Here is an 18,812-nt window from a genome sequence, read left to right on the forward strand (position 1 = left end):
TGAAGAAGCAAGCACCGTGCCGTGCCGCCTGGCACTCTCCCCTGACGCCCAGGTTTTGGCTTTGGCCAGTGGCAGCAGTATTCATCTCTATAATACCCGGCGGGGTGAGAAGGAGGAGTGCTTCGAGCAGGTCCATGGGGAGTGTATCAGTGACTTGTCCTTTGATGTCGCTGGCCGGCTTCTGGCCTCCTGTGGGGACCGCGCAGTGCGGCTCTTCCACAACACCCCTGGCTACCGGGCAGTGGTGGAAGAAATGCAGGGCCTCCTCAAGCGGTCCTCCAGTGAGAGCACCCGCCAGAGGCTACAGCAGCAGCTGACGCAGGCCCAGGAGGCCCTGAGGAGCCTGGGTGCCTTGAGGAAGTGACTCTGGGAGGGCACAGCGGGAAGGGTCTGGCCTTCTGCCTCCGCTGCTGCGGCTTTTCCCAGGTACTCCCCAGCTGGAGGCCTTTTGAAAGGGGTGTGCTGATTTTCTTAACGGTGACTCCCCTCTCCTTTTTCCCATTGAAGCTATTCTTGCCTACTTAGATCTCTCTGTCTTCTTGCTGGTGTGACTCCTGGCCTTACTTGGCCTCCCAGGCCAACGACCAAGGTGCTTCCCTTTTTCCTGGGCCCAAGGGGTGGAATCTGTCTTCACCAGGCACTGAGGAGAGTGGTCATTAGAAGAGAAAGAGAGAACATGGTCTTTGACCTTGTGGCAACACACCCTGCTATCCAAAGAAGCGTGTAATTGTGGGACTTCCTGACGGTCCAGTGGTTAAGACTCTGCGCTCCCAATGCAGGGGGCCTGGGTTTGATCCCTGGTCGGGGAACTAAGGAAAAAAAAAAAAAAAAGACAAAGAAGCTTGTAATTGTGGAGGCAAAACCTAGGGAACACTTGAGTACTAACCAGCAGTCTTGCAGGGATGGGATATTGGGATATCTTCCAATTCCATAACTGTGGTATGACTCAGGGAAAGGCTGATCTTAACCCAGCAAAGCGCCTAACTTCATCAAAAAGGGATTAAGGGATTTCATTCTGTGCCTCAGTTTTCTTCTTTGTGAAATGGAGAATAATTATCTCGTGACCTCGTTACAAAGATGTTGTGAGAGTATGAGGGTATGAAGTCCCTAGATTTGGAAGAAAAGTAGAAAAGAGTCATAACATATGTTACCTGTTGTCCCACATCAGTTATTAACTACTGGGTTAAAACAGGGGAGTTTGAAACTCAATTAGAAAGAAACATATCCCTTGGGAAGGCCAAGTTTCTGGGACTTGATCGTACATTTCATATCTGGTTCTGCTTTAAGTTGTGTGGGAGAATCACAGACTCCCGAGATAGGGCTCGTCTCTTGCAGGAGGTTATATCCTGTTTGAGGAGAAACTTCTTTTCAGTTCACCAAACATTTGAGTGCCTACCCTGTGCCTAGCACGCAGCACTGGACCCTGGAGATAAGTATGAATGAGACATGATTTCTGCCATCAAAGGTGGCTGGTGGGAGAGAGGGTCACATGCCTATGAAGTGCTTTTGTTAGTTTATTCATAGCTGGAGAAGGCTGTTGTAAAAGTCAAAGCGAGAGAGAGGATTGACTCAGGACAGAGGCAGTGAATATGGAGTTGAAGTTGAAGGGTAGATTTGATAGATTAGGTATTTAGAAGTTCAAAGGTTGGGACTTTGAGGACTGCTTGGATGTGAGATGGAAATGAGGAATCTTAGGAAGACTTGAGCCCAGGGAAAATTTACTCATCCAGAATAAATTCTTCCTCCCTCTCCCTAAAACTGGGACCTCCGCTAGTCACCCCCAACTCGTAGAGATATTTGAACAAGTCACAACCTTGGAGTTATCCTTAGTTACTCCCTTTTCATACTCTCTCTGCCCTACTGCGCTACTGCCGTCCACTCCACCAGAAAATTCTTTTGGTTACATTCCAGTTTATATCCTGAATCGTCTACCTCTCTCCATCTTTTCTGTTACCATCCTGGTCCTAGCCACTGCCACCTACTGGACTGCTATAACATAGCTTCCTCATTGGCCTCCCCTACTTCCTCTCTTGCCTCGTTAAGTCACGTTTCTACGTAGCAGGGTGATCTTTTAAAAATGTAAACCAGATCACATCGTTCCCAAGTTAAAACCCTGAAAAGACTCTCCATCACAGTTGGAATAAAATCCAAAACTCTCACCATGGCCTACAAGGTCCTATGTAATCTGGCTTCTTCCTTCCTCCTTGACCTGGTTACCACTTTCCCAGCCACTCCAGCCTTGCTGTTCCTCCACCAAGCCAAGTTATTTCCAGCCTCAAGGGGGACTTGTGCCTATGCTTTTCCCTCTGCTTAGAAGCATTTTTTTTCCTTCTGTTGGCAGTCTTGTCATGCTTGTCATAGTTCAGTTCTCAGTTTCGACTATACTTCAGAGAAACCCTCCCTGACCACCCGATCTGAAGTAGCCCTTTCCACCAATCATATCACATCCATCACATTAGCTTATTTTATTTTATTTTGCATTACTTAATGCCATCTGAAATTATCTTGTTTGGATATTTGTTGGCTTCAGGGGTTTTCAGTTTAAATGCTTATGGATGTCAAGTGGGTAGTATAAGTGGGTGATTTGGGCCACAGTCGTCTGGGTGTAAGACAGTAGGACATGGTGGGAACTGAAGTGGTCTCTAGGGGGCGTGTGTCCTGGGTAAGGGGCAGGCGTGGCTGCGACTTAATATTCAGGATTCCAGCAGAAGTTGCCTGTTTCAGAGAAGCTAGAAGTTGGCAATTTATTATAAACAGAAAAACTTAGGCACTGTAGGGACCAAACAGAATGCTGCTGCGGGCAGCATGCAGCCCTGCAGTCTCATTGCAGCTTCTGGATTGTTCATTAACCCACTGGAATGGGACAAGAATCCTTGTCTGTGTGATTTGCTCTGTATCCCACACACAGTACCTGGGACAGAGTAAGCACTCAATAAATGTTGAACTCAAACCAGGGCAGGTGACAGAAATTTCAGTACCCTCTGTGTATTGTGGTTTTATGTTCCTAAGAATAGACTTCTGATTGATAATACTGTGCACCTGGGTCCTGGTGAATACTTGCTTTCTGATTGTTTGAAGAATGAGCCTAAAACACTTTGCATATCTGCTCGGCTCTGGCTTTACTCCCATATATCCAGGAGAGGAAGTGACCACAGAATGTTGAGTTACGGAAGTCAGAAGTCTTCAGTTCCAGTTTCAGCTGCGGCACTTACTGACTTGAGACCTTGAACAGGCAGATCACTTGACCTCTCTGAGTTTGTTTCCTCATCTGTAAAATGGGAATAAATCCTGTCCTTCGTGCTTTGCAGGGCTTTGAATTTCTAATATGATGAATGAAAGCACTACAAAAAAGTCATTACAGAGACTTCCTGAGGACAGAAAACTCCTCTCACTAAAGATGAGGCTGCTTCTCTTGTAAGCATGGAGAAGTTACCTGGATAGTCATGTAGCCTAGAGGCCACCGTGTTTTTTGGTGAAAAATCCTTGTGTGTGAAGGCAGTGTTAATACTTTAATATTGCTATTTCAATGTCTGTGGGTTTGAAATTTTTCAACATAAAAATTTGGAGAAATATTTTAAAATGGTGGTTTATAGATTATTTTTATCAGTCATCAAAAATAGAAAAAATATTTAAGCCACAAAAGTGCACATCTAAAGGCCTGTTGATAGTCTTCATCAATTTCAATTGAGGGAATGAGAATACTCTTATTTAAAAGATGTTCTGGGGGATTCCCTGGCTGTTCAGTGGTTAGGACTCTGTGCTTCCACTGCAAGGGGCACAGGTTCGATCCCTGGTCGGGGAACTAAGACCCTGCAAGCTGCACTGTGCAGCCAAAAAAAAAAAGATGTTCTGCAGTTAGAGATTATAGGAGGTAAATAGGAAGCACATACTATGGTGATAAGTTATCAATGATGATAGGTTGGGACTTCCCTGGTGGCCCAGTGGTTAAGAGACTGCGCTCCCAGTGCAGGGGGCCCGGGTTCGATCCCTGGTCAGGGAGCGAGATCCCGCACGCATGCCGCAACTAAGAGTTCGTATGCCACAGCTAAGGAGCCCGCCTGCCGCAACTAAGACCTGGTACAACCAAATAAATAAGTATTAAAAAAATGATTATAGGTTATATCAGAGACCCAACATTGCCCCAAATTGGGCACATATCTAGAAACGATAATTTGGGATTCATGTTCTCCTCTACAAAATTCCAGAAATATGAGTCTTCCAGGTGATCCTGGCTTGTTTTGAGCACACAGCTCGTGAGGCTGAGGCCCACTGATAGAACAGGTTGGCACTGCAGAATCAGCCACAGCGACCGAAAGCATGATTCATATACACAAACCTGGGAATGTCTTCTTGAGGTTGTGACTGTATGTCCAAGTCTTCGTTTCTTCAAGCTTCCAACTCTGATCCCAGGGTTCAGGGCAGTTGGAAAATGAGTGTGGTTTCCACTTGCTTTCTATTCAGTACACATACCCAGTTTGAGTCCATTTGCGTTTTCTTGGTCACGTTAATAGTGGCTAACATTGAGTGCGAAGCCTTCAGTCCCTACCAGCTCACTATTGTTTTTGCCTCAGCAAAACCCAGTAACCAACCACATCTTAGTTTTTATTTGGTGAAGTCCCACTTTCCCAAATCTTAATCTGTACGATTTATAGGGGATAGACCCAGACCCTCCACGGTGGGCATATAACCAATCAGCGTATTCCTGGACTTTGCCAGAACTTTAGAAAAGTGAAAATATGTTTAGTTTTCTGCTGGGATTGCTTAGTAAGTTGAATGTAAAGAAACTATGTGTAGTCCTGTCCAAGAATGAAGCCAACACAGGAAAGCAGCCAAAGATGTAGAGAGATGCTGTGCTGAGGATGCTGCTTGTTTAGACAGCTGGATCCAGACACACCTGAGGTTGCCACCACTGGACTGTGAGTTATAAGAGCCAATAAATTCCTCTTTATGATTGTCCATTCGAGTTGGGATACTCTTACTTGCAACTGAGAGAGCCTTGACATCAGTATTATTAGAGAGTCCAAGTAAATTGCCCAAGGCACATAACCAATAAATGGCTTGTCCAGATCTTTAAGTTTAGGCCGATCTAGTACTAAAATACATTCCTTTAGGGAATTCCTTGGCGGTCCAGTGGTTGCGACTCTGCACCTTCACTGTCGAGGGCATGGGTTCAATCCCTGGTCGGGGACCTAAGATCCCACAAACTGTGCGGCCCGGCCAAAAAAAAAATTAAAAAAATAAATTCCTTTCATTTGCAAAGCCGGAGGCAAGAATACGAATGAAGGTCCACATGCCATGCCATGTCTTAATATTTCTTATAAATTAAGCTGAGCTCAAATATGTTCAATCCTCCTGCCTTCATATAACTTCCTGGAAGGCCAAGTTCAAATTTAGAATTCTCAGACTCAGGTCTGTGCCACAAAGTGTTGTCGAAGCCAGCCATCCCATGATCAAGGCCGTCCCCCTTTTCCCACCTGATTCCCACATTGCAAGAGATACCCCAGCCCACACCTCACATGCTATCATATCCCTGCAAGACACCAACCGCTCGGGCCTTAGGGTGTGCACCATGGCAGCCCCACCTTTGGGAGAGTGGACCTGGCGAGAGGCTGGTACAAGCCCTGGAAGCAGGCTTGTGTCTGTTTGGACAGGGAGTCCAGGGTCTAGTGGATGAGATGGGGACAAAAGCTCTGGGTGGTCACATTTCCCTGGTCCTGCAACTGTGCCTCGTGGGGAGGGGCATGGCAGGAGGAGGGCCAGGACAGGTGCCTCCGGAGGAGTCCTCTTTGCCCACATCTAACACTATTAACACTGTGTTGACCACACTCCATCTTTTCCCTGCAATTTCAAGTTCACTATGCTAAGCTCTCCTCAACACGTCAGAAATGTAATACAGTATTTTATTGTGAGTTCCTGGGGGTTCGACCAGGTATGTATCAGAGTTTTTCCAAAAGTTCTGGATACGTGAAAGCAGTCGTGCATTTTCTTTACCGGTATCTGTGGTCTGATTACTGACTCTCCATTCTCACCTTCAGATTCTTCCACGCATCCCAGAGACCAGCTGCACCCAGGGTACCAACATGGAAACCATGTACACCTTGATCCTTCATCACAGTCCTAACCCTTGGACTGCCAGGGAATTCCTATACCCTTTGATTCAAAAGCCCTCTTTTGCATAGTTTCTGCACCCAATACTCAGTGCTTGCCATTGGGAAGCAAAGATGGATAGATGGCATTCCTTCCATCCAGAAGGTGCTTGATCTGGTATCAGGAAATACAATAATAGTAACAACAGCAAATACTGATTATGTGGTAGGCAAGGTTGTAAGTGCTTTGTACACATTAGGCTATTTAAGCTTCACCACATCCTATTGGGTAGATATTGCTATTCCCATTTTAGAGATGGTGAAACTGAGAAACGAAGAGGTTAAGGGACTTCCCTAAGTGACGGAGTTAGGATATGAACTTGGCTCCAGCGCTTGTGTTCTCAGCCCACTCTTATGCAGCCTCCCAGCCATGCCTGTACCCAGAACATAGGCCAGAATGTGGTTACCTGCCATCAGTGAGGCACAGCCCTGTGCCCAGTACAGTGCCTGGTACTCAGAAATGACAAAATGAGGACAGCCAGGGTATTACTGAATATCACAGAACCAGTGTGTAGAGGGGTCTGGAAGGAGCAAGAGAGGCTGGAGAGGAAAAAACAGGCTTACTCAAAGAGGCAGATGGGAAACCAGACCCAGTGTCAGGAGGATGGGTAAGGAGAGCTCCCGCCCCTCTCCTTTTTTTTCCTTCCTCCCTCCCTCCCATCCTTCTTTCCTCCCTCCCTCCCTCCCTCCCTCCCTCCCTCCCTCCCTCCCTCCCTCCCTCCCTCCCTTCCTTCCTTCCTTCCTTCCTTCCTTCCTTCCAGGGATAGTTGCTAAACATTTGCCATGGGCTATATTTGGAGTATACAAGATGTTTCCTCCCTGTGGCTGTGGGGAGAAGGAAGGCCTGGATGTACATGACTAGGTTACAGGTCTCAAATAAATAATATTTTTGTTTGCTTGTTTTTTATTTAAGGAGAATATTTAAATAGTAAAACCGGGTCAGAGCTCCTTAGTCTGCCTTGCAGATTCTTTCTGATCAGGGCCTCAGCATTGGCTCCCAAACTGGGCTACACATAAGATCATCTTTTTAAAAATACATTAAATGTACTTTCCTCTTGTTTGGACAAATTTCTGTGATGTGGCAGCAGTACAATGACACCCCCCCCCCGCCACAAAAATGTCCACATCCCAATACCTGGGACCTGTGAATTCGTTAGGATACATGCTGTCTTAGTTTGGGCTGCTATAACAAAGTACCATAAACTGGATGGCTTAAACAACAGAAATTTATTTCTCACAGTTCTGGAGGATGGGAAGTCCAAGATCAAGTTACTGGCAGATCTGGTGTCTGGTGAGAGCCTGCTTGCTGGTTCATAAATGACCATCTTTTCGTTGTGTCCTCACATGGCAGTAAAAGGGCAAGAGAGCTCTCTGGGGTCCCGGTTATAAGGGCTTGAATACCACTCATTCATGAGGGCTCTACCCTCATGACTGAATTTCCTCCCAAAGGCCCCTCTCAATTAAAAAAATTTTTTTTGGCCACGCCGCGCAACATGCGGGATCTTAGTTCCCTGACCAGGGATGGAACCCACATCCCCACGGTTCAAGTGTGGAGTCTTAACCACTGGACCGCCAGGGAAGTCCCAAAGGCCCTAAGTTAATACCATCACACTGGGGGTTAAGATTTCAAAATATGAATTCTGTGGTGTCACATGCAGTCCACTGCACATGCCAAAGGGGAATTAAGGTAGCAGATGGAATTAAGGTCACTAATCAGCTGGCTTTAAAATAGAGAGATTATCCTGTATTATCTGAGTGGGCCCGATGTAATCACAAGGACACAAGGTCCTTAAAGGTGGAAGCGGCTGGCAGAGGAGAAAACCAGAGAGATGGCAGCAGGAGGAGGACTCAGCCTGATGTTGTTGACCTTGAAGATGGAGGAAGGAGCCATGAACCAAGGAAAGTGGGCAGCTCCTAGAAGCTGGAAAAGGAAAGGAAACAGATTTTCCGCTAGAGCCCCTAGGAAGGAATGAACCTTGAACTTGGCCCAGTGAGATCCCTATCAGACTTCTAATCTACAAAATAACACACTTGTGCTGTTTAAGCAACGAAGTTTGTTGTGATTTGTCATAGCAGCAACAGAGAACAAACACAATGATGTGTTACATAAAATATCAAAGTACAGAAGAATGCGCAGAGTGTGATGCAAACGGTTGTGTGAATACGTACTTTTGCACATATGTTTGTAAATGTGGGGACGAGTGGGTCTCGACATTGGCTGTACATTAGAGTGATCTGGAAAGCTTAAGAACAAATCCCAATGGCCAGGCTGCAGTCCTGTAAATCAGAACCTCTAGGAGTGGGGGGATGGGGGAGAAGAACCCAAGCATTAGTATCTTTTGAAGCATGCGGGATCTTAGTTCCCGGATGAGGGAACGAACCCGCGCCCCCTGCTGTGGAAGCACAGAGTCTTAACCACTGGACCGCCATGGATGTCCCCAGAACCTGCATTTTAACAAGCTTCTTGGGGGTCCTCATGGTTGGGGCAGCACTGGGCTCTCTCTGCCTCTGACTGGCCCTCACTGCCTGTTTTCTTCTTTCTTTCTGGCACTTCTCATTAGCAAGCCATCAAGAACCCATGCCTGTGAATGTTTTGAGGGGCTTTTTGAACCGTTTCCATTTTTAGCCCATGTAACCTCTCTTTTAATGAATTCCAGTAGGTTCAACGTTGCTGCCTAAGGACACACAGGGAGGACACACAACCTCCTACAGGTCTCCTTGACTCCTCACGACTGTTGCGTGGGCCTTGGTGGCCTTACAAAGGAGCACAGCCTACAAAGTGGCTTTCAGAGGAAGAAGACTTGATCCAGGTCCTCTGTCTTCTCTCTCAGCCGGGCTCTAACACAACCCAAGAGGGAGAAAAGAGAGAACGTCAGCGTAGTTCAGGCTCTTAGTCTTCAAGGCTTTTCCTCAAACAGATTTTCATAGATACCAGTGCGGGAGATAAATACACAGGTTCTAGGCTAGAACCACGAGACTCAGCAGGTTCCTCAGACCCTGTCTTCCACTGAAGCAGCCTGGGTGAGGATCTCAGCTTTTTGGGAGGTAAAATAAAAGGAAAGGGCCGAGAGAGGTGAACGCAATGTTCTAGGGGGACCTAAGCAAGGGTGGGATTACATGCTTTTGGAATAATTGTGGAGGAGGTTGAGTCTTAAAAGATGGGTATTTCAGAAGGAGGATGGCAAGCGGGGAAGGAGAGGGGGTGGCATTCCTCAGGGGAGAAGCAGTGTAAGAGCACAGAGGCGATGTGCAGGATCCGTTCAGGGAACGGGTTTGTTCAGCTGGAGCTAAGAGTATGGCAGAAGCAATGGCACAGGAAGCTGAAAGGAGAATTTCTGCCCGCAAGGCGCTTTGTGGTTTACAAAGCTTGTCCGGTCTCTGCCTCACCAGGTCCGTGGTACAAGCCTATGAAGTACAGAGCCATTGTTATTGAAGTCATTTCACAGAAAACAAAACACAACTAGGATTCAGAGTGGTTAAGCTAAGTTAAGTGGTTAAGTGACCTACGCAAAACCACGAGACGAGTTCATGGCTGAGCTGGGATTCCAACCCAGGCTTTCTGCCTCCTAGCATTCTTTTCCCTGTGACTGAGATCATATTTGAGACCCTGATTAATACTATGGTATGAGGTTGAACTTGGGCAATGGGGAGGCATGGAAAGGGTTTTGGAAGAGGCCTGGTCATCAAAGGCGCACGCGCCCTGGGCACGCGTCCCGGTTGGGGGAGGACTGAGTGCTGCCTAGGAGCTAAATCACTCTGACAAAGAAAGTGGGATGATTTCCAGGTAACATGGATGGCGCAGAAAGGGAGAAAACAGCTGATGGCAGGCCCTAGAGAGAGCCTGTGGGGAGGTGTGGTGGTCATTCTCTCATTCATTCGATAACACTCTATTAAGCGCCTCATCTGTGCCAAGTGCTGTGCTAGGCATCGGGGATGTGCTGGTGAACTTGACAATGGGGTCCCTGCCAGCACAGGGCTGCCATTACAGGGGACAGCCAGATAATACAGAGCAAAGGAAAAGTCAAAGAACTCCTAATTGTGATGAAGCTTATGATCTTCGGGAACATCCGAGGACGTCCACCCAGGTCACGTGGTCTTCAGGCTCGCCTCTCCTACCTGCCTGTGGTGGTTCAGGGGAGCGAGGCTTCCTTCCTCCTGCTTGAAGTGATCTGGGGAAGGCTTCCTGGAAGAGGAAGCATCATGGCTGGGAATTCATTCATTCAACAGATACTTAATGATCGCCCACTGAGTGCCAGGCTCTGTTCTAGGTGCTAGGGATAATCAGTGAACAAAACAAAAGGGACCACGTTGCTACCTTCATGGAGCTACTGAAAGGAGATAGACAGTAAACAAGACAGAGGGTAAAATAGTATATCAGACGGTGATGAATGCTCTGGAGAAAAATATACTGGGGGAGGGGGATACAGAGTGTGTGTGTGGGATTGCATACTGCAGTCTTAGGGTGGCCAAGAAAGGCTGAATTGAGAAGATAACATTTGAGTAAAGACCTGAAGGAGGTGAGGGAGTGAGCCATGGAAGCACGTGTATGCAGAATGGATGATCCAGGTAGAGGGACCTACAGTGCAAAGAGTTTTACTGGGTGTTTTCAGATGAGCAAGGAGGCCAGCGTAGTTGGAGCAGAGACAGCAAAGGGTAGATGGCCGGTGGTGAGGTCAGAGAATTGAGGTAGACAGTTGGGGCACTGCAGGTCTCTGTAGCTTTTACTTTGAATGCACCACTTCGAATCCAAGTTGCCCAAGGCAGAGGTCTGGGCTGCTCATCTCAGCACCCAGCTCTGCATCTAGCACAGGGCTTTCACTTAGAAAATGTCAAGGTGAGATCTCTTTAAAGAGAAGTATGTCAACAGAGGGCATTTGTGCAGGCTTCGGGGAATAGTTGGCAGGTGCCCGTTTTGACCAGTCTCTTACACAGAGAGAACTTCAGTGGGAGGTAGGTGGGGAATGTAGGGCCAGGTGCACAAATGTGAGCAGGAAACAGGAGATCACTGGGTCTTCAGGGGATGGCCCGAAGAAGGTGGTGACTGGCAGGGTGGGCTGGAGGAGAGATGGGTGCCGGAGGCTGAAGCAGCTGAGAGGAGCGGTGGGCTGTGGAGTAGAGAAACTATAGGCAAGAAACCCTGGGGTGGGAGTGGGGTGCTGGCCAGGACTTGGACAAGGGTGAGAGAGAAGTGAGACATAAATGTCTGGTGATGTGTGCCTAGACCAGGCGGCCCTATGAACAGAACTGGAGAATTCTACAGAGCTGGCCTCTCTCACAACACTTAGCGTGCTCTGCCTCGAGTTTTATTTTCCTCTTGCTTTCCTTATCCTCGCCCAAAGGGCGGGGAGTGTGTCTTACTCATCTTTGCGTCACTCAGTGTCCACTGTTGCAGGGCATATAGCAGGTGCTCAGATGGTTCTTCGGTTCAGTTATTTTGGATCAGTGGCTTTGAGAAACAGACATGCCACCTTTGATCCCGTTATTTCTAGAATCGTCCTTCCCTCCACATGCTAGTTCAGCTCTTCCACTCCTCAAATGCTTATCGAGCCATGATGTTGGTGGATTATGAAAGGGCGAACAGTCATAGAGGCTGTGTCAAGTTCAGGGTTAGCTAGACATTTCTCTGGGCACACGAAGGAAGTTTCTCTAGAGGTGAAAGAAGTAGCTGCTACCAAGCAATGCAAACTGTCACCTACTTCCTTTATGTTTCCTGAAGCGGTTGCTCCAGGACCCTCTCTGAATACTGCAAGCATCAATAAATGCCTGGGGTGCTGGGGGAAGACTAGGGAGCTGTGCTGAAGATTGAACATTCACCCAAACATCTACTGAGCATCTAGAGTGTCTGTGGACACAGGACTAAGAGCAATTGCACCTACTGTATTCTCAAAGTTCAACTTCAAGGTCATTTTTCCCCAGATGCCTCTAGACACCCCTCATCTAGAATAGGGTTGTCATAGCACCTTGTACATTACTTCTCTTAGCCTAGCGTTTATAAAATGGCATTTTATTTTTATTATTATTTTAAAAACTTATTTATTTCTATTTATTTTTGGCTGCGTTGGGTCTTCGTTGCTGAGCGTGGGCTTTCTCTAGTTGCGGCGAGCAGGGGCTACTCTTCGCTGGGGCGCATGGGCTTCTCATTGTGGTAGCTTCTCGTTGCAAGCACGGGCTCTAGGCGTGCGGGCTTCAGTAGTTGTGGCACGCGGGCTCAGTAGTTGTGGCGCACGGGCTTAGTTGCTCCAGGGCATGTGGGATCTTCCTGGACCAGGGCTGGAACCCATGTCCCCTGCATTGGCAGGCGGATTCTTAACCACTGCGCCACCAGGGAAGTCCCCTAAAATGACATTTTAAATGCCTGTTTTCTGGTCTGCATGTTCTACTAAACTGGAAGCTCTTTGAAAGCAAAACCCCAGATTTTGTCCTCAGCACTGAGCATGGAGTCTTGCACAACGCAGGCATCATATAACCAACAAGTGCTGAATTAAATGAGACAGTGATGTAGAGCAGGGGTCCCCAACCACCGGGCCATGGACCAGTACCGGTCCTCTGCCTGTTAGGATCTGTGCTGCACAGCAGGAGGTGAGCAGGGAGGGCGACCGGGTGAAGCTTCATCTGCCGCTCCCCATCGCTCGCATTACCACCTGGACCATCAACCCTCACCCCCGCCCCGCCCCGGAAAAATTGTCTTCTATGAAACCAGTCCCTGGTGCCAAAAAGGTTGGGGACTGCTGATGTAGAGTGGCAAGGATGCACTAAGTGGCACTCCAGGATATCAGGGGAAGACTTGTCTAGTTCAAACGGGATGTTGGAAGAGTAAGTGGTCATCAGGTGAAGAGACAGAATTCCAGGTGGGGAACAGATGTGTGCAAACGTTGGAAGGCATACTAAAGGTGTGAAATTCTCTGTAGTTGGCGCACAATGGTGTTATCTGGGGAGCTAGGGCCCCAGACAGGAGCGGCAGCAGGACAGGATGGTGCAGACCCTCAGTAACGTAACGTTAGGGTCAAGCCCATAAAATATAGGTTATGGCGGCAGCACTGTCCAGAGGATTAAGATGCTCCCCTGGGAAAGAGCCTCCCACCACACCCTGCACACAGCACGTGCCACCAGCTCGCCCGCTTACCCAGGCCTGCTTGGGAGGTCACTGGACTCGGGGACGCCCAGAGAGGGGTGCCCAGGCCGGGACGCCCAGGGTGGGACGACCACGGCGGGGCGCGCTGGGTAGGACGCTCGGGGTGGGGCACCTGAGACTGGGCGCGCAAGCGCGCTGATGCCTCGAGCCCCATGGGGAGGGCGGGTGCGCGCTCTTCCTCGCGCACGCGCGCACGGAGGGGGCGACGGCCGCGGTGACGCTGTTTGCGCCGGGCGGGCGGCGGCGCGTGAGGCGCGCGATTCCGGTGCCTTGGGAGCAGTGCCCCGGCCCCCGCCGCTCCCGCCGGCGCCATGTCGGGCCGGTCTGTCCGGGCCGAGACCCGCAGCCGGGCCAAGGATGACATCAAGAAGGTGATGGCGGCCATCGAGAAAGTGCGGAAATGGTGAGGGGCCAGGGCCGAGGGTGCTGGAGGGGGACGCCGGCCCAGGCCCAGAGCGGCGGTGAACTGGCGGGCGGGGTGGGAGCCGACCGGCGGGCGCTTGGGGGGAGGGGGGCGGAGAAGGCGGGAGGAGGGTGCCGCTCGCCTCGGCGTGAGGTCAGAGGGCGCGCCAGCCGCAACCATTCAGCTGGTCGCCCGGCCCGCGGGTCCGCCCACCTGCCCTAGGGCAGCGCGGCGCTCGGAGGAGCTGCCGGCGTTTGGCTGCGCTTGGTCCTTGGGATCTGGTTCGCACGGCGGTCCTCGCGCGGGCCTCGTCCCCCCGCCCGCCTGCCTCGGGATCCTTTTGCGTTCTGAACTGTCCCATATGATAGCTAACAATCTCTGAGAATTTCCCGTTGGCCAGACTGAGCGCTCTACGTATTAAATCGTCTAAGGTGAGAGCTTCTCGGCAAACCTACATGCCACGGGACCAAGTGGTTATTGGAGTTAAAAGCCCTGTGTTACGCCTAATACGGACCCACACGAGCGAGCTGGGAAGGCATTTTCTCTTGGTGGCCTGGGAGCTGTTAGTAGAGGAGTCAGGATCTACCCTTCGTTTGGAAACGGCTCCTGTAGCGTTCGTTGCAGGCGCCGGTTGACCGCCTGTTTTGTACCAGAAACAGTGATGCGTTATCACCTTCAATTTTCACAGCCAACTGTTTGCGCCAACTTCTTGAGTGCTTTTCTCTAGCTGATTACTAATAATAATTTTAAAGTCCGGGTAAGTGTTAGTTAGCTCCCTCCGGGAAGCCTTCTCCAAGTTCTCCTGCCCTTCACCCTCCACTCCCTTTATTATTTTTTAAATTAATTTATTTTATCTTATTTATTTATTTTTGGCTGTGTTGGGTCTTCGTTGCTGCGCGGGGGCTTTTCTCTAGTTGCAGCGAGCGGGGGCTACTCTTCTTTGCGGTGCGTGGGCTTCTCATTGCGGTGGCTTCTCTTGTTGTGGAGCAGGGGCTCTAGGCGCGCCGGCTTTAGTAGTTGTGGCGCACGGGCTTAGTTGCTCGTGGCATGTGGGATCTTCCCCCACCAGGGCTTGAACCCATGTCCCCTGCATTGACAGGCGGATTCTTAACCACTGCGCCACCAGGGAAGTCCCTCCACTCCCTTTAGGGTCATTACCTTGGACTTTATTTTCGTGTTTGTCCATTTATCTACAAGATTAAGTTCCTTAACTCTTTATCAATAAGGGCTTCATATATAGTTGGACTCATAAATACTAGTTAAATAATTAATGATTTTTCCCCTCCAAATCTCATCCTTCTAGGTTTTTTTTTTTTTTTTTTTTTTTTTTTTTTTTTTTTTTGCGGTACACGGGCCTCTCACTGTTGTGGCCTCTCCCGCTGTGGAGCACAGGCTCCGGACGCGCAGGCCCAGCGGCCATGGCTCACGGGCCCAGCCGCTCCGCAGCATGTGGGATTTTCCTGGACCGGGCACGAACCCCGGACGCGCAGGCCCAGCGGCCATGGCTCACGGGCCCAGCCGCTCCGCAGCATGTGGGATTTTCCTGGACCGGGGCACGAACCCGTGTCCCCTGCATCGGCAGGCGGATTCTCAACCACTGCGCCACCAGGGAAGCCCCTTAGGTTTTTTTGTGAAACCTAAAAATGGGCATACCTTTCTCTTCTGGCAATCTCTGTCCTCACCTGCAGCCTAGGGCAGATGAGCATATTCTCTCACCCAGAACTCTTGTACCAACTTCCCTATGATCTGCCTGCTTCAGGACTGACTCATTCCCCAGTCCATTCATCACACTGTATTTTTCTCAAGTGTGAATCTTCTAGCACTCCTCTGCATAGGAAATAATGCTTCATCGATCTCTTCTTGCTCTTAGGATAAAGACCAAAGATGATCCTTCTTGCCCCACCAGACTGGTTCAAACTGCCCTGTTTCCCAGGATGCTGGACATCTTTCAGTTGGGGCCACACTTCTGTTTCTGCTACCTGGTGTCCTTCCTCTACCCTCTCCTCCCCCTTGCCTAGTTAACTCCTACTTCTGCTCTCCAGGTGCTTCCTCAAGGACACCTTTCAAGATCCCCAGTCTAAATCAGGTCCCTTACTGGAACTTTCCACAATTGTATTAGGTCGAACCGTAAGATACCGCCTGTATTTGCCCTTTTAACCAGCAGAAGCAGCAGTTTGATATGGGTAAACCTAGTGATTAGGTTTCTAACTGTGAGATGAGTTGTGTGATGTCTGTTTCCAGTTGGAATTTCGGGTCTGTGAGGGTCAGGACTGTGCATCTTGTTCCCTGTGTGCCCAAGACTTAGCATAGGGTCTTGAATATTAAATATATGTTGAGTAAATGAGGAATAAATGAGTGGCTTGTCCAGGAATTAATTCCAGTTTCCTAAGTCTTTAGTTCATTCTTCTTTTTGTTACATCATAGTCTCTACATTTCTGTGATGTCACCATTTGCTGAATAGCATCATCAATAGCAGCAGTAACAGCAGTTACTTTTTTTGCTTTTTTGTCCTCAAATTGGGATGCGAAACTTGCAGAAGTCATACTCCAGACTCCCCACCTCTGGCCGTTCATAATCTACACTCTTATTCAACAATGTCACTTGCCTTTCCCTCCCCAGGTATGTGCGGGGTGGGGAGAACAACTACTCATTTTTTAAGGCTCATCTCAAAAGTAACCTCTTCTGTAAAATGAAACCTTAAAGCAGTCTTTCCATGGCGGCTTGGCCTTCACCTCTTCCAGAAGCCAGTGTGAGGCTCAGGTCTGTTAGTTGGAAGCATCCTGTCCTGCTCCTGTGATTATTTTTAAATAGCATCGTGTTTCAATCCAGAGTTCCACAGGAGTCATAGGAGTTCTGCCTTCCATGGGATATCCTGGTCTTACTCTTTCAGCCTTCTTCCTTGCCACCTTCACGTGTTACAATGATTTCTTTACTTATCTTTTCATTGCTATGAGTTCCCAAGAGAGGGACCCTATCTTATATATCCTTTATCTCCTATAGGGCCTTGTATATTAGGGCTTTATAAATATCAGTGGAATTGAATTAATTTTCGGGAAATAAAGAAGTTTATGCCAGATAGATACCTGAGTTTGAAAATGTGCTGATATTCTATACTGCTGTAGGCTGTGAGGAACAAAAGGTTTTGGTACACTGTACATGAGCAAAGGTGGCAAGTAGAGGGTTCAGAGCCAAAGGCATTTGATAGCAAAGTGTTTTTGGAAGGGATGATTTTGTCCTGAAAGGTAAGGTATGATTTGACGGAGAGGAAGTTTAGAAAGCACTTAAGATTGAAGGAGTGATCTGCTGAGAAGTGGGAAAGCACAGTTATGATCAGAAAATCTATTTTATTGTTTATCAGTTCTAAGAAGTGTCTTTGTTTTAGGGAGAAAAAGTGGGTGACTGTGGGTGACACGTCCCTTAGGATATTTAAGTGGGTTCCCGTGACAGACAGCAAGGAGGTAAGTGTGGAAGAAAATCGAAACAACAAAAAGGTAACGTCTTCTTTCTTTCTTTGATTGCCTCTTAATTATAATGGAATGTATTTTCCCAGAATTGAGCTGAAAACATTTCAAGGCATCCTCTGTCATTGGTCCACGCAAAGCCTCTTATTTTATTATTTACCCCCCTTTATTCCCTTTCCTTAACCCACTCCTCTTTTCCAGGGCTTGGCAAACTACAGCCCAGGCCTGCTCCCTGTGATTCGATATAGGTTTATTTGAACACACCTATGCCTGTTTGTTTCCTTATTTGTGGCTGCTTTTGAGTTGTAATGGCAGAGTTGAGTAATTGCCATAACACCTAATGGCCTGCAAAGCCCAAGATATTTAATATCTGGCCCTGTAAGAAAAAGTTTGTGGACTCCTGCTGCCCACTGTAGTTTATTACATCATGTGTTTAATATGTGTATATGCCTTTCTAATTCCTCTTCCATGGGTTTATATGGACACCTGTACATTCTTTTTTTTAAAATTTTTGTCTGCATTGGGTCTTTGTCGCTGTGCACGGGCTTTCTCTAGTTGTGGTGAGCGGGGGCTACGCTTCGTTGTGGTGCGCGGGCTTCTCACTGCAGTGGCTTCTCCTGTTGCGGAGCACGGGCTCTAGGCACGCGGGCTTCAGTAGTTGTGGCGTGCGGGCTCTAGGGTGAGCGGGCTTTAGTAGCTGTGGTGCGCGGGTTCAGCAGCTGTGGCTCGCGGGCTCCAGAGCGCAGGCCCAGTAGTTGTGGCACACGGGCCCATTTGCTCCGCGGCATGTGGGATCTTCCCAGACCAGGGATGGAACCCGTGTCCCCTGCATTGGCAGGCGTATTCTTAACCACTGCGCCACCAGGGAAGTTCTGGACACCTGTATATTCTTGAAAAATACAGAGCGTTGTTTCATATTTGTATTAAAAAAAATTTGCATCTATATATAGCATTGTGCTATAAACCTCTATTCTCTTTTTGTTTTTGAGAACTCTGCATGTTTCTGTAATTGTAAATAAAATTATTATCATTACTCTTGCATTGTATTCTCTTATGTGCAGTGACCATATTTATCTATACATTCCCTGAGTGATAAACACCCAGATTTCTCCAACTCTTTTTTTCCTGATTGTTTTGAAAAGATCTGAAATATAAAACACGTACAGAAAAGTATCTAAAACATATGTAGTATATATGAAAAAATATAAAGCTAATACCCTTGTAAAAACCACCTAGGTTAAAAAATAGACATTGCCAGCTCCCCCAGAAGGCTCTGTAACTCTTCCCAGCATCCCCCTCTCTCCCCTCTAGAGGAGATCACTCTCCTACTTTTGCTTTTACGACCACTTCTTTAGTCATTTGTAAACATTTTTTATTTTATATAAGCAGCATCATGAAGTATCTATTTTTGTATGCCTTGTTTTTTTTGCCTAGTGTTATGTTTGTAAAATCATCCATGTTGTATTTGGAGCTGTTTGTTCCTTCTCATTGCTGCATGGAGGTTTTTTAGTTTCTGTTTTTTAATTTAATTTAATTTTTATTTTTGGCTGCATTGGGTCTTAGTTGCGGCATGCGGGATGTTCGTTGAGGCATGCAGGACCTTTCGTTGCGGCGTGTGGGCTTCTCTCTAGTTGTGGCCTGTGGGTTTTCTCTTCTCGTTGTGGCACACG

General features: G+C 48.1%; 1 long non-coding RNA gene across 1 annotated transcript; it reads left to right on the plus strand.

Moving 5' to 3' along the window:
• The first annotated feature begins 13,906 nt into the window (after positions 1–13,906).
• LOC114485324 (uncharacterized) lies at positions 13,907–17,139 on the plus strand. Its single transcript, XR_008616807.1, has 2 exons — positions 13,907–14,112; positions 17,064–17,139. It is a non-coding gene; the product is annotated as an uncharacterized lncRNA (long non-coding RNA).
• The last annotated feature ends 1,673 nt before the right edge of the window (positions 17,140–18,812 follow it).

This window comes from Physeter macrocephalus, unplaced genomic scaffold, assembly GCF_002837175.3.
Source record: "Physeter macrocephalus isolate SW-GA unplaced genomic scaffold, ASM283717v5 random_954, whole genome shotgun sequence".
NCBI lineage: Eukaryota > Metazoa > Chordata > Mammalia > Artiodactyla > Physeteridae > Physeter > Physeter macrocephalus.